The 16,232-nt window shown below is 39.7% G+C and overlaps 1 long non-coding RNA gene across 1 annotated transcript; it reads right to left on the bottom strand.

Moving 5' to 3' along the window:
• Positions 1-9,167: 9,167 nt before the first annotated feature.
• On the bottom strand, positions 9,168-15,898 carry LOC128205383 (uncharacterized). The gene is made up of 4 exons (XR_008256233.1): positions 15,699-15,898; positions 11,444-11,646; positions 10,064-10,270; positions 9,168-9,585 (listed from the first exon to the last, which is right to left on the bottom strand). It is a non-coding gene; the product is annotated as an uncharacterized LOC128205383 (long non-coding RNA).
• Between the last annotated feature and the right edge of the window lie 334 nt (positions 15,899-16,232).

Below are 16,232 nucleotides of genomic sequence, written 5' to 3'. Positions count from 1 at the left end.
TTTAATAGATTTTGCTTATATTGGGAGTTTTCATAGTTTCTGCATTAATTGGGTTGTTGATTACTTTTGCTAGTTCAGTTAAAACCCTATTATTGTTTACAAAACGGAACATTATACTTGTGTTGTGTTTACAAATAGGAAAATACAGGGTAATAATTGTGTTGTGTGTATTTTAAATCTTATTGTGTTACTTATATGAGAGGTTTTGAATTAACATAGTGATCAAGTGATTGCGCACGGCAATGAAGTGTGGTACTCATAATGACAAACAACTTGATATATATGAAGTGAATGGTGATTACCTTTATTATTATAGAACTAGTATTTTGTAAAAATCTATGTTGCACTTCTGTGCATATGTGTTTGTGAGTGGAATATTCTTTAAATTTGTAGTTAGAGTATGTTCGACTTCAAGTAAAGTTTTACAGTTGTTGAATTAGCACATTAGCCTGCAAGCGTGATGTAAAATTCCTTTAGGGCTTGTTCATTTTCAAATAAAGCAAGCCCATCGGGTTGCTTATAATTGGGCTAAGATAAAAAAAATCTGATTTCATCCATGTTCTTGTCCTTTTAAACTTGTTTATGATTTTAGTTAGTCATCATTTTATGCAAATCCAAAACGTGGATCCTTTTATTTAAATCGTGTCGTATTTTTCATGCAATTTATACCATAGTCGAGATTGTTCTCTGTTATTTCTGTGCTGTATTCGACAATCTTAGATTTGTTATATTCGAATTCAAAAGCCTGAAACAGATTTGTTTGGATTTTGAATTTAAGAATATTTAAAAAGACTCTGACCAGCAACTTATTTTATGACGGAAATGGACGGACGGCAGTTTTATAGTTTCTGATTTTATCGTGAGAGGGAAGTCATAGTAGTGGTAATAGCAGTTAATTATTATTGCTTATTGATTTAAGAGTCTTTTTAAACTTGTTGATGAGTTTTGTCATTCGTCATTTTACAATAATACAAAATGAGGCTTTCTCTGTATTTGAATCGCCTCAAGTGTTTTCCTTGCAACATACCCTGGTTATAATTCTTCTCTGTAATTTCCGTGATCTACCCTGCTTTCCCGTTGGCTGACATCCGGTTTCCGGTTTCCGACAACAACTCGTTCTAACTTCCGGGCGACCCGACCGATGCTCTTCCTGTCGCCGACAACCACACTTCCTCACTTCCGGCCGACTGAAGACGGTCCTCTCACACTCATACTCACACACTCACACATAAAAGCACAAATACACATGCTCACACTCACACTCTCACTTTCGGGCGACCGCAGACGCTGCCCTCCCGGTCGCCGACAACCTATCTGCACTTCCGCGTGACCGCAGGCGGTGCTCTCTCGGATGCCATCAACTCCTCAATTCCAGGCAAACGCATACGCTGCTCTCCCGGTCGCCGACAACACCTCCACACTTTTAGGCGACCGCAGTCGCTGCTCTCCCGGATGCCGACAAATTTTGCACATCCGGGCGACCACAGACGCTGCTCTCCCGGTCGCCGACAAACACTCGCCCTCACTTCCAGCCGACTGAAGACGCTGCTCTGACACATACTCACAATTTCACTTTCGGCCGAACGCAGACGCTGTTCTCCCCGTCCCTGACAACAACTCCTCACTTCCATGCGAACACAGACCTTGCATTCCCGGTCGCCGATAACACCTCCGCACTTTCAGGCCACCGCAGACGCTGCTCTCCTGGATGCCAAAAACTGATCATTTCCGGGCGAACGCAGACGCTGCTCTCCCGGTCGCCGACAAACACTCGCCCTCACTTCCAGCCGACTGAAGACGCTGCTCTGACACATACTCACAATTTCACTTTCGGCCGAACGCAGACGCTGTTCTCCCCGTCCCTGACAACAACTCCTCACTTCCATGCGAACACAGACCTTGCATTCCCGGTCGCCGATAACACCTCCGCACTTTCAGGCCACCGCAGACGCTGCTCTCCTGGATGCCAAAAACTGATCATTTCCGGGCGAACGCAGACGCTGCTCTACCGGTTGACGACAAACACTCGGCCACGATTCCGGTCGCCTACAACTCATCCACACTTCCTGGCGACCGCAGACGCTGCTCTCCCAGATGCCATCAACTCCTCACTATCGGCCGACTGCCGTCATTGACAACTCATCCGCACTTTCTGGCGACCGCAGACGCTGCTCTCCCGGATGCCAACAACTCCTCACTTCCGTTCGAACGCAGATGCTGCTCTCCCGGTAGCCGAAAACTTCTCTGCACTTCCGGATGACCGCAGACGCTGCTCCACCGGATGCCATCAACTCCTCACTTTCGGGCGAACGCAGACGCTGCTCTCCCGGTCTCCGAAAACACCTCCACACTTTCAGGCGACCGCAGACGCTGCTCTCCCGGTTGCCGACAACTCCTCACTTCCGGGCGACCGCAGACGCTGCTCTCCCGGTCGCCGACAAACACTCGTCCTCACTACCGGCCGATTGCAGACGATGCTCTCACACACATACTCACACATACAAGCACAAACACACATACTCACACTCACACTCTCACGTTCGGGCGAACGCAGACGCTAATCTCCCCTCGACTTACAACTCCTCCTCACTTTCAGGCGACCGCAAACGCTGCTCTCCCGGATGCCTACAACTCCTCAGTTCTGGGCGAACGCAGACGCTACTCTCACCGTCCATAACAACTCCTCCACACTTTCAGGCGACCGCAGACGCTGCTCTCCCGGATGCCAACAACTCCTCACTTCTGGGCGAACGCAGACGCTTCTCTCCCGGTCACCGTCAACCTATCTGCACTTCTGGTTGATCGAAGACGTTGCTCTCCCGGATGCCATGAACTCCTCGCTTCCGGGCGAAGCAGACGCTGGTCTCCCGCTCGACGACAACTCATCCACGCTTCCTGGAGACCGCAGACGCTGCTCTCCCGGATGCCCTTAACTCATCACTTCCTGGCGAACACAGACGCCGCTCTCCCGGTCGCCGACAAATACTCGTCTTCACTTCCGGCCGACTGCAAACGCTGCTCTGACACATATACTCACACACTCACACATACAAGCACAAACACACATACTTACACTCACACTCTTATTTTCGGTTGAACGCAGACGCTGCTCACCCTGTCCCTGACAACTCCTCTGCACTTCCAAACGAACGCAGACGCTGCTTTTCCGGATGTTAAAGACTCCTAACTTCCGGGCGAACACAGACGCTGCTCTACCGGTCGCCGACAACCAATCTGCACTACCGGGTAACTGCAGACGCTGCTCTCCCGGTTGACATCAACTCCTCACTTACGGGCGAACGCAGACGCTGCTCTCCCGGTCGCCGACAACTTATCTGCATTTCCTGTCAACCACAGACGCTGCTCTCCTGTATGCCCTTAACTCCTCACTTCCGGGCGAACGCAGACGCTGCTCTCCCCGTCCCTGACAACTCCTCCGCACTTTCAGGCGACCCCAGACGCTGCTCTCCCTGATGCCAACAACTCACTTCCGGGCGACCGCAGACGCTGCTCTCCCGGTTGCCGACAACCTATCTGCACTTCCGGTTGACCGCATACGCTGCTGTCCCGGATGGCATCAACTCCTCGCTTCCGGGCGAACGCAGACGCTGCTGTCCCGGTCGCCGACCTTTTATCCACACATCATGGTCACCGCAGACGCTGCTCTCTCGGATGCCATCTAATCCTCACTTTCCACGCTGCTCTCCCGGTCGCCGACAAATACTCGTCCTCACTACCGGCCGACCGCAGACGCTTTTCTGACACACAAATTGACACATGCAAACACAAACACACATACTCACACTCACACTCTCACTTCCAAGCGAACGCAAATGCTGCTCTCCCGGTCGACGACAACCTATCTGCACTTCCGGGTGACCGCAGGCGCTGCTTTCCCAGAAGCCATCAACTCCTCACTTCCCGGCGAACGCAGACGCTGCTCGCCCGGTCGGCGACATCTCATCCGCACTTCCTGTCGACCGCACACGCTGCTCTCCCGGATGCTATCAACTCTTCACTTCCGGGCGAACGCAGACGCTGCTCTCTCTGTCGCCGACAAATACTCGTCCTCACTTTAGGCCGACTACAGACACTGCTCTGACATATATACTCACACACTCACACATACAGGCACAAACACATATATTCACACTCCCACTCACACTCTCACTTTCGGGCGAACGCAGACGCTGTTCTCCTGTCCCAGACAACTCCTCCGAACTTTCAGGCGACCGCAGACGCTGCTCTCCCGGATGCCAACAACTCACTTCCGGGCGACCGCAGACGCTGCTCTCCCAGTTGCCGAACACTCCGCACTTCCAGGCGACTGCAGACGCTGCTCTGCCGTATGACAGCATCTCCTCACTTCTGGGCGAACGCAGACGCTGCTCTCCCGATCGCCGACAACTCATTCGCACTTGCGGGCGACCGCAGAAGCTGCTTTCCCGGACGCCTTCAACTCTGCACTTCCCGGTGACCGCAGACGCTGCTCAACCTGGTTTTGGACAACTCCTCGCTTCCGGGCGTACGCAGACGCTGCTCTCCCGTTCGCCAGCAACTTCTGCGCACTTCTAGTCGACCGCAGACGCTGCTCTCCCGGACCCGAACAACTTCTCACTTCCGGGCGACCGCAGACGCTGCTCTCCATGTTGCCAACAAGGTTGTTAGAATGTACTTACACAAAATGGTTATGCGGGTGAGTCGCAACAAACCATTTACTTGTGTAAGTACATACTAACAACCTTTGACCATTACTTAATGCATTTTATAAACATTTATAATTAAAAAGTGTAAAGCGTTGAGTCTAGTCATGTTATGCCAACTGGAAAAGGTGTGTTTTCTCCATGATTTCAGCCACGAAGTCTTTAGCATTTTGCATATGCATATTTAGTTATTTATAAAACTCTGATATAAATCTGTTCATTTAGTTACCAATGATATAGGTTGAGAGCAATAAGGGACTGTACACCAGATAGGCACCAATTTTTTTTCCTGTAACGAATCTCGGGACAATTATCTAATATAGTGTTACGCTTTGATATCATAATTGTAAAAAAATACCAAAATGTAAAAAAAAATATTGTGTCGGAAACTGGGTTCGAACCCGTGTCGCCAAATTTGCAGTCCTGCGTCGTATCCACTGAGCTACGACGGCTTACTCTAAATCGGTGACATAATTTATATATACACCTACCTCGGTCATATCACGTGATAACACCGACTAGCCAATCACGCATAAGGACTAAATTCTACCTGGTAGACATACCCAGTAATCTTTTTTAATGGAAAAATACGAAATAACTGTTAAACTTAAATAAATTGTAAACTATATGGTACTTTAGTTAGTAAGTTTCAATGCATTGTACACATCGATGCCAAGTTTATGTCAGTTTTCGACAATTTTCTTCTTTTTATTTCGTTTTTAGTTTATCACACGGAGTACAGCCCCTTTAAGATACATGATATAAATAGTATGTGTTTGATTCGACCCAGTGGAATTAAGCGTGAGGTTTCTGTCATTGTAGAAAGAAACCTTAAACATACAATCAATTAACTTGTAAAATGCAATTTTCTGGTTGCTTTTGGGTAAGTGATCATACCCTGGTAGTAAATTCAATAAGCCTAAATGCAATATCCCTTTCAGTGCATTGTTTATAATCACAATGATATGAAAGTCCCATATAAGGTTTCAAATACAATTGAATATTACTTAATACTTTAATAATACTTTGGATATTTCAAATATTATATAAGTATTTCAAATATGTTTTGGTTTTGTTTAACTTGATGTCTTGTTGGTGGTGGGTGTAGTTTATGCTCGTGCTTTTGTTTACATAATATGCTTGGGATGGGTGTTGTTGCTAACTGTTGTTTATTTATAATCATGTCTTGTTGGTGGTGGGTGTAGTTCATGGTCGTGTTTTTGTTTGCATATTATGGTTGGGTTAATACGGGCTTGAAGACAAACGCGAAGCGTTTGTCTGTACAAGCCCTCTTACGGTTTGTACGTGTATGCAAGGGACTACTTCTTTTTTGCCGGAGTGATAGGCATTAAAAGAATTGGGCACCACTGAACCGTGAAAATGAGAATCAGAAAAGCTCGTCGTACATTGTTCATATAAAGCGCGTGCATGCCGGTAAGCAAATTGTACATGTTTAGGGCGGGGTTTGACCTCCGTTAACCAATGAAAATCAATACGAAAATAAACGAGGTACATGTACAATCCACCTTCGGCACTTCCATAAAAGGAGTGGATAACACATATAATGAATACACGTATAAAGAGTACTTCTTTTGACCGGAAATTATGTTTCATAACTCTGCAATAATAATACAAAACGAACAGGGTTTGTTATAACAATTGTGTTTTTTTTACCCCACATCTTAAAAAATACCGTTTAAACTGGATATCTAAATAATTAAGTTAAATGTATTTCTGCGCATTTTACGGGGCGATACTATTTCCCGGTCTCTCCTCGTAAAATCCGGTCTCATCCGGTCTCATAATTCCCGGTTCATAACTTATGGCCCCAGGCAACGGATTGTGTTGCTGATGTTTATAACACGATTTTGACAATCTTATTTGTTTTTATATGTAACAAAATGGTATAAAATATATGAACATTATGTCTTAATTTATGCAATTTGTTATACATGTAGGTCTACACTATTTATGCAATTCGTGTTTAAGGTGTAGAGAAAGATGCGATAACAGTACAAATGCTCATGTTTTTGCACAAAAGATTGAGGGCGGCTAGAGTATGAAGTAACTTAGAATTGCAACTTTTAAATTATGTTATGTCAAAGTTGTTTACTGTTCTTCCTTTTTTGTTTACAACCCCCCCCCCCCCCCTCCAGATTATATTTTTTAAGATTTTAATGATTGATAGTAGGCAATGATATTTTCGTAGAAATATGAATTCATAACGAAGATAATTTAAAAATTGTGGCCGCGAGGATCCTCTGCGCAAGGCACGTTTGCTACTTTTTGCTGGGATGGTGGACGTCACGAGTCTGCCATAGTCTAAAAATTGTCAAAAGACTCATTGACGGCCATTTAGGTGGACTAGCTTATGGTAAATCTGAGAAGAAAAGTGAGCCTGGTGTGGGGCTCAGACTCACGAACGCAGGAACACTAGCACGGCGCTCTTGCCAACGGAGTTAAATGGGCAGCTGGTTTCAACTTACACAGACTAGACTCGTCCGCCCATTAAAGGGGCTGTCTCACAGATGATAAAATAGCGAAACAAAATGAAAATTGTCGAAAAATATCATAAATTTGGCATCAATGTGTACAATGCATTGAAACTTACTGAAGTATCACATAGTTTACAATTTATTAAAGTTCAGGAGATATTTCATATTTCTCCACTGGAAAAGATTACCAGGAAGAATTCATTCCTTATGCGTGATTAGCAAGTCGGTGTCCAGAGATTTGTTACAGAAAAAAACTTTTTTGGTGCTTATAGATCTGTGACACAGTCCCTTTAACCATTTAGGCCGACATGTAGGCACTTCTGCTCTTTTACTGCTGCCACGATTGTGGGTAACCTGAGTGTAATTATGCCCAGTGAGGTGATTCGGCTACTCAGAGCTAACTCAGCTGCTGGTCCTAACCCAAACACACTTCAACCCACTTTAAATAAAAAATGTTTATTGAATAAAAAAAAATTGTCATGGCAGAGTGGGGCAGATGACTCGCGAATACTTTAAGCGATAAAGATGTATGAATGAAATTAAAGAAAAAACACTTCAGCACAAATAATGAAATCAAAGTAATTCATAATTTGTTTTAGAGGGGATGGTTCGGGAGGGGTTTCCCCTCCCGACAATCAAAGCGCTGAAAGCGCTGCTTGACGTAACTTAAGCAAGCAAACACTACCGCAAAGTTCTTTCAAATGAAACGTGATCAAATGATTTCATACAAATGATGAACACTCTTTAAGGTAGATGAAGAAGGATAAATGTTATTATAATAAGCACAAATATATTGGCCCTACTTAATCATGTATCCAATGGCCTACAAGATTCTTAATTCAAATTTCCTAATTTTGAACCGCTTTAAATTAGTTAAATGCATATTCATTATGTTAAAATTGCTTCAATTTATGACGTCGCTTATAACAGTTTCAGTAAGCAATTACATTCCTTCATTTCATTAGGGTCTGTTGAAGCCAATGTCTTTAAAATGCAAATACAATAGAAACTATACCCAAGATTCAAGGGACATAATAAAAAATACTTTAAAATGATGCTCTTTTAAGCCTAAAAATGCCTCCCAGAACTTCTATCAACAGAGTCCACATATCTACAAAATATGTGCTCGAGTTACTTTCTTTGATATAAAAGTGAAAACAAATCTGCATGGTGCTGTGGCATCATACCATGAAACAAACCTGCAGCATTAATTAGCGCCATGTTGTCAAGAATATCTGGACAATTGAATGAAATATGCATGGACCGAAATGACAGCTGGTTTTTCATTGACAAAAGATGCCTTTGAGGCAGTTTTAAGATTATGCTATTCAAAGTATGAGGGTTAAGTTGGTACAGTTTTCACTCATATTCAGATGATGGCTGATATTTGCTGATAAACATGTATCCTCTTAGCAGCAGGGAATAAGTAAATGACATAGTTTTAATGACCAATATTGGAGATGTGACCTTGACCTCCAAATCCAAAGGGGTCATCTGCTGGTCACCCCAAACCTAAATTTCAGGTTTGAAGGCCATGGGTGCAGAATTTGTCGAGTTCTCACACAGGCAAGCTTTTTGCGTTCAATGGTCTTTGACAAATCAATAGGGCTCACCTACTGGTCAGGCCCAACCCCAAAGTAAAGTTGTTCAAGGGCCATGGGTGCAGGCTTTGTCCAGTCATTATTAGTACAACCTTTTAGCATTCAAGGTCACTGTGACCTTGACTTTTGACCCAATGACCCTTTAAATCAATAGGATCTTCTAATAGTCAGACTTAGCCTCCATGTTGAGTTTGAGGACCATAGGTGCAGGCATTGTCAACTTATCAGTCAGATGTATGGTTTGACACCTTCCTGTTCAAGGTCACTGTGACCTTTGACCATATTACCCCTAAAATCAAAAGGGGTCATCTTCTGGTTAAACCAAACTTTCATGTCAAGTTTGACAATAGGTCTAGGAATTGTAGAGTTATCACCCGGAAAAGCTTTGGTCTACTGTCAGACAGACATACAACAAGTACCATTTTGATATTTTCGAATGCTCATTTGGCCATGTACATGGGTTTTGATCTGACTATGAACATGAAACTACATAGTGATGTTCCCTCCTATCAATTCTAAATTTAAATAACCATGAGAAAAAAAGAATGTTTTCACTGCACCATGAATAAATATGTCAAACAAAATAAATGTCAAGTTATTCAAGATTAATTTAACACTGTTCTTTTGATGATTTCCGTGCATTCCTGACTGCAGGTTTTTCCCATTTTCCCACACAGTTATTTCATATTGGCCTTACAAGGTCAGATCTTGAGTTGGGTCTTCATTGCTGGACACTATCTCTTTATCTCCACAGAAAACACACTGGTTTAAGTTTCACTGCAACAACTGCAAAAAAGTTATATTATATTCTAACTGAACTCTGCATCAATATTCAATTATTTTTTATTGGATTTAGGAAATGTCTTTGTTTTAAAGTGTTCATATAAATTAATGCATTTTTTTCAATTTAATGCATTATCATGCTGGACTCTTTGACATTGATGGTTAAAACAAAGAAGGCATATGATTTGTGTACAGATTAAACATTATAAATTATAAATGTGTTCTTTAATTAATAGACAAGTGGCAACAATTTCCCCAGTTAAAAAAGCTTACATTTGTATATCTGCAGATTAATCATTTGCATTTCTTTTGCTTTGATCATTTAAGTCAAATGAGTTAGACATGATAATGCATTAAAATAAGAAATATATTTTTTGGCATCAATCTATAGTACATGCCTTCAATCTAGAAATAAATTTCTTCTCAACAGATGCTAAATTATAAAAAAAATATATAAACCAAGATTTTGATTATGACATACCTGCATAGTTAGTGGTCTCCATAACTGCTCAGAAATGCTCCCTATGACAAACTAAGTGATGGTGTATGGCTGGGTAATAGTGCTGCTCCAGCCAATAACGCAATTCTTCCTACAGGTGGACCAGCTCCTCAATATGGTTTCTGTCATGGCAGTGATAACAGTATGTAACATGCCCTTTTCTACTTTTCAGAGAATGAATCTTCCAATCTAAATTACAAATTTAAGAACAAATATATACATATGCACATGTAATGTTGTTAAAAACAAACCATTTAGATGCCACAAAACTTTTAGATTTTAGGTGAAAATTGAGCAAAATCAAAACATTTAGTTATTTAAAGCTGCACTCTCACAGATTTACTGTTTTTACAACTTTTGTATTTTTTGTCTTGGAATGACCTATTTTTTTGCTAAAATATCTGCAAACCAGTGATATAAGACTACTGACAAAATATTAGATTGCAGACTTCCATATTTCAGGTCGAAAACAAAGGTTTTATGGCTTAAAGCGTTACTAACGGTTTAAGAAAAATACATAAAACATTTTGAACTTAAATATAAACATTTTCTGACATTTTATTGTCAGCAATCTTATATGAATGGTTAAGATGCATTTTCACATAAATTGGCCCGTTCCAAGACAAAAAATAAATAAAGTAGTCAAAACATTCAATCTGTAAGAGTGCTGCACTCTCAGTCACAGATTGAAGGTTTTGACAACTTCTTTTACTTTTTGCCTTCAGTGGAATAAGCTAATGAAAAGCAGTATGAAAACTGATGAAATAAGACTGCTGACAAAAGATAAGATCATGTTTTTTATATTTACATTTGTAACTATTGGTTTTATGGTTAAAAGCATTACTAACGCTTTACTAATAATGAGATTTTTGGCACAGAACATCATCTTTTGACCGTATTAAAATAAGAAAACAGCGTTCCAATATTTTCAGTTGTCTTTTTTGACTGAATTAATATAAGAAAGCAGCGATCCCCTTTTTCCAGTTGTCTGTTATGTCCAGTGTTCAGAAATTCGCATAAAATAATTCATTACAAGACCAAGAAATAAAAAAAGAGTTGGTAAAACAGACAATCTGTGAGAGTGCAGCTTAAACATATGATATGCATTATCAGCCAAGTGCAGACCTACTCACATCCTGGCTACACAACCAGTACATTCATCAGCTTTACTGATTCGAACCAGGCACATTTATATTGGTAGACTAGCATTTTACCATTCTGTGCTGGCCAGTAAAGTTCTCATTTGAATTAGAATTCAAAATGTTTGTACCTTTGTTCATTTTTTTTGCCAACTCTGTTTCAACTGAACTTCCTAAATGAATGAGAAGTTTCAAAAAATAATTACAATATCTCAGTAAATACCTGCATTTATGTGTTTCTTGTGCAATCTGTCAGCTTTGGTAGGCTCAGGTTTCATTTTGTCCACCTCAGTACTTGTAATCTTCTAGTCTGATGTACTGCCATCCAATTTTTAAGTCAGGTCAGGCAGCCATTTCAGCTTTGTTCCAGTTGATTGTATCAGATGATGTTAACAATACTAGCCTTGTATCCAGGCACTTCTCAATCTGAAAGTTTACAAAAGAACATGGCCTGTGATATTTAATAAAAAAATCATAATTGTTTACTCCTGGATGATGGGTTCTAAAGCAAACCTTTGAGAAAAGATGCTACTGGTATGGTGCTTGAACCCACGACCATGTGAACACTTGCATGGAGATCTGTCAAACTGAGCTAACTGGGTAACTGATTTTTAGGCAGCTCCCAGCTTGGCTCTACAATTGGCAGGTGCATTATACATTATAGAGACAATAAATCAAACACTTGAATCTCTAGTCCAAATAATAGTAACTTAACTGATCTTTTTACAAATTTTGAAATGGCATATCCTTCACATACAATTTTTTTGTACCAAAAGTGGGTAGCTATTCCGATTGGGATTCCGGGTCAGATAATTATATATATCTAAAATATGAGTTATGTACACAAAAAATAAAAGCTGACGAATTATTATGAGTTTGATGAGTGTTTTTCTTCATTTCATACTGTCGAAACATAATGATATAAACTGTTATACATGAAGATCACCTGCAAGGCTGCGGTGCATAGATTTACATAGATGTAAAATGGTTGTGTTTAAATGCATTAAATGCTTGTTTTGTGAAAAAAATCTTTGCACTTACATGTTAATAACTAAAATACGAATATAAACCTTTAATATCTATTTCAAACATATAATACTTATCTAACTAAGATTTCAATATCTTTCAACCCCCACCCTGTTTTGCACAAACCTGATTAGACGTAAGGGATTGGAAGAATCCCATATAACACGTCTATTTTTTATGACTATTGAAGCATATATGTTCTTTTTTGATGGTTGAGACGTTTCAGGTTAAACAACAATTGAAAATGCGAAAAAAATTTAGTGAATAATCAACTCTGAATTGAAAGTAACATGAAGATGTTGTAGTGAAGGATTTGCCACATATATATATACATTTTTTTTTAATAGTAAAAAGAGTCCGTCAACGTACAAATATTTAGACTTAGAGATGTAGATCAGCTAGATGTACCTTCTAGTCCAAATAATTGTACGTTGACAGATTTTTTTACGATTTTTGATACAGCAAATCCTTCACGTACAAATTGTTTTGTACGAAAAGTGGGTAGTTATTCCGATCGGGATTCCGGGTTAAAGCATATTGCATCCATAACATATCATAAAAACAAGAAATATTACCAGATAAGGCCAAAAAAAAAAATATGTCTGGTTCAGGAAACGTTGTCCCAAAAAATTAGGAGGGTAGGCATTTTTTCCATTTTTTTTTTTTTTTTTGTTTTTGGACGTATGTTGTCTATGTGTAGACGATGCACAGAGCAGTCAGATCACTTTGTAACTCCCAGCATGTGGTATTGTGATGTGTGCTTGTTTCAATGCAGTCATTTAACCACATAATAACAGAGCATTTCAACCCTGTATTATCTGTAAGGACCACAATGGAAATAAGGTTTTATTTTACCTCATAATGTGATTTTTGTGTTATCCTTGACATAAATGTTATATATGTTTATACATGTTTAAATTTGTATTTGTCATGTTATATGCAATTTTTTATGTCGAATAAATCTATCTAATCTATCTAACCATGTATCATCTTTGTTTATTCACATTATTTTCCTTTTCTATGCTTGCTGTTTATGTACCCTATGCCTTTTAGTCACCCTCTGTACAATGCTAACCTGCACAAAGAGTTCACAAAAGAGATTCATGTACAACCTAGTATTTTATAAAAATTCCATTTTTTAAAGATTTCTGTCGACAATTTTGTTTAAAATATCTTGTAAAGATAAGTCACTTTAATACATCTCTTTTGTGAATTCTGTCATTGTAACAAATGCACATTGTGAGTGGTGTTGCACAAAATCATATAAGGCATTAGCTAGGCAACCTTAGTGCACTGAGGACCTAGGGGTCCAGGTTAGAAGTATTATCCAATACTTTGTGAGTTTAATATTATTAATTGACTGTTGATATATTTCCCAAACACAATTATTAAAGTACAAAATGCGTACATTCAATGACATGGCAATTTTTTCACTGATATATATTTAATGACATTCACTGAAAATCTTCTGATACTTTTACTTAAAGGGGTTGGTACTTTTTACTTTATATAAGTTTTCAAACATATGACAGTGTACAATTCAACACTCCAATGATAAAATGTTTGCCAAAAAATCTAGCAGTGATAGATATAGTCCAAATAATTGTACGTTGACGGATTTTTTTTAGATTTTTGATATGGCAAATCCTTCACGTACAAATTGTTTAGTATCAAAAGTGGGTAGTTGTTCCAATCAGGATTCCGGGTTAAAGCATATAGCGTCTATAAAATATCATAAAAACAAGAAATATTACCAGATAATGTTATTTTATATTAGTTCCGTACACAAAAAAATAAATATCCAACTTATAATTATGAGTTTGACGGCTTTTTTTCATTTCATTCTGTCAAAACATAACGATATATACATGAAGGGCACCTGCAAGGCTTTAGGGCACAGTTTTAAATCGCTCGGAACATTTCGGCCATGGCCGAGTTGTTACGATTGTATAACGAGGTCTATCTCGAAGCTTTGTCGGAGGAGGCCGAGCTATTACGATTGTATTGAGTTGTTCCCCTTCGCATAATTGTTGTCTGTGTCAGTCAACTTTCGTTTTATTGGAAAGGTAAACAACTTGTTTTAATGCACTTAATGCTTGTTTAGTGCAAAATAACATTTCACTTACATGGTAAAATATGAATATAACTCTTTATGATCAATTTCAACCATAAAATACTTCACTTAAAACAATTTCAATATTTTTAAACACCCCCGTTTTTTGCACATTCCCGTTTAGACGTTAGGGATTGGAAGAATCCCGTATAACACGTCTATTATTTTAGACTATGATAGATACAGTTACTAGTCACTGCATTTTCAACTACATGCACTGACAGAAAGCACATGGAAAAAATCTTAAAAAGAGTTTTACAGTTTAACATTTGCCCATTATGTATTCATATTCTTCAATACATACACCGGGCCTAAACTAGTTGCGGCTTCATATTTGGTGGCAAACAGTTTGGGGTTGGTTGGCCCATGGAGCTCCTCGAATACTTCCGAAGCTGTGCAACCATGCTGGACCGCTTTCATGACCTGCCGCTCTGCTCCATGTTCACATTTTTGGAGTTTTATGGCCATCAAAGTGGCTGGTGAACATGCCATGGGCGCCGCCATTGTTGTGCGCTCTATTAACCCAAAGATCGATATAAACGCGCTCTATTAACCCAAAGAGCAATAGCTACAGAAAAGAAAATTTTCAATACGCAGTATAGCGGTTTTCGGCCGCGATTTCGAAAAAAAAGTTTAGGGTCGGCGGGTAAAAAATAGGGTCGGTCGGGTTTCCTGAACCAGACATATTTTTTTTTTTGGCCTAATGTTATTTTATATAAATTCCGTAACCAAAAAGTAATATCAAGCAAATAATTATGAGTTTGATGGTTTTTTCTTCATTTCATTCTGTCAAACATAACAATATATACATGAAGGGCACCTGCAAGGCTGCAGTTCACAATTTTACAACAATCGGAACATTTCGGCCATCAATTGTAACAACTCGCCATCTTCGGTAAGCTTCAAGATAGTCAATCCCTGTTGGATACTGGCTGAGGTGTTCAGATTGTTCGGCCAAGGCCGAGTTGTTACGATTGTATTATCTCGAAGCTTGTCGGAGGTGGCCGAATTATTACGATTGGGTCAAGTTGTTCCACTTGGCATAAATGTTGTCTGTGTCAGTCAACTTTCCTTTTAGTGAAAAGGTGAATAATGTGTTTTAATGCATTAAATGCTTGTTTTTTTGCAAAATAGCTTTGCACTTCCATGGAAAAATATGAATATAAATCTTTACTTTATTATCCATTTCAACCATAAAATACTTCACTTAATACAATTTCAATATTTTTCAAACACCCCCGCTTTTTGCACAAAACCGTTTAGACGTTAGGGATTGGAAGAATCCCGTATAACACGTCTATTATTTCAGGCCGATTATTTCAGACTAATGTACATGTACCTTCGTGTCCGAAATCGATCACTTCCTGGCAGCTCATTTCTGGATTGTCTCCATCTAAATTTAACATTTTTAGACGCATACATTGATGCCATTTTTGCTTCGATTGATGTTAAAGCAATAGCACTAAATACAGGTCGGTTATTTTGTAGAAGAACGTGTTCGAAGTAACATTCAATTTCATTTCCGCATAATCGCCGCCATATTGTGTATGACTCTAAAAACTACACCCTATAGTCCAAAATAACAATAGGCATAACGTTGACACACTGTGATAGGTATAATCCAAATAATTTACTCAAACAAATACAATAGTTCGATTGCTGCTGAAAAAAATCATTTGAAACATAAAAGCTATTTCACAAAATATTACATGACATTAACTCTTTAACCGCGTATGATTTATTTCTTAATAGCTTTCATTCATAAAATAAGTTCTTTGCCGGGGTTTGCCGGGTCAGTCTTGAATGCCGGGATATGTGTGACGTCACACGGGGTGCAAACATGTGGTGGGGTGCGGGGTGCTACAGGAATCCA

Source organism: Mya arenaria, chromosome 10 (assembly GCF_026914265.1).
Source record: "Mya arenaria isolate MELC-2E11 chromosome 10, ASM2691426v1".
Classification (NCBI taxonomy): Eukaryota; Metazoa; Mollusca; class Bivalvia; order Myida; family Myidae; genus Mya; species Mya arenaria.
Note: the sequence above shows the minus strand (reverse complement) of the source record. Positions and strands in the feature narration are given on the sequence as shown.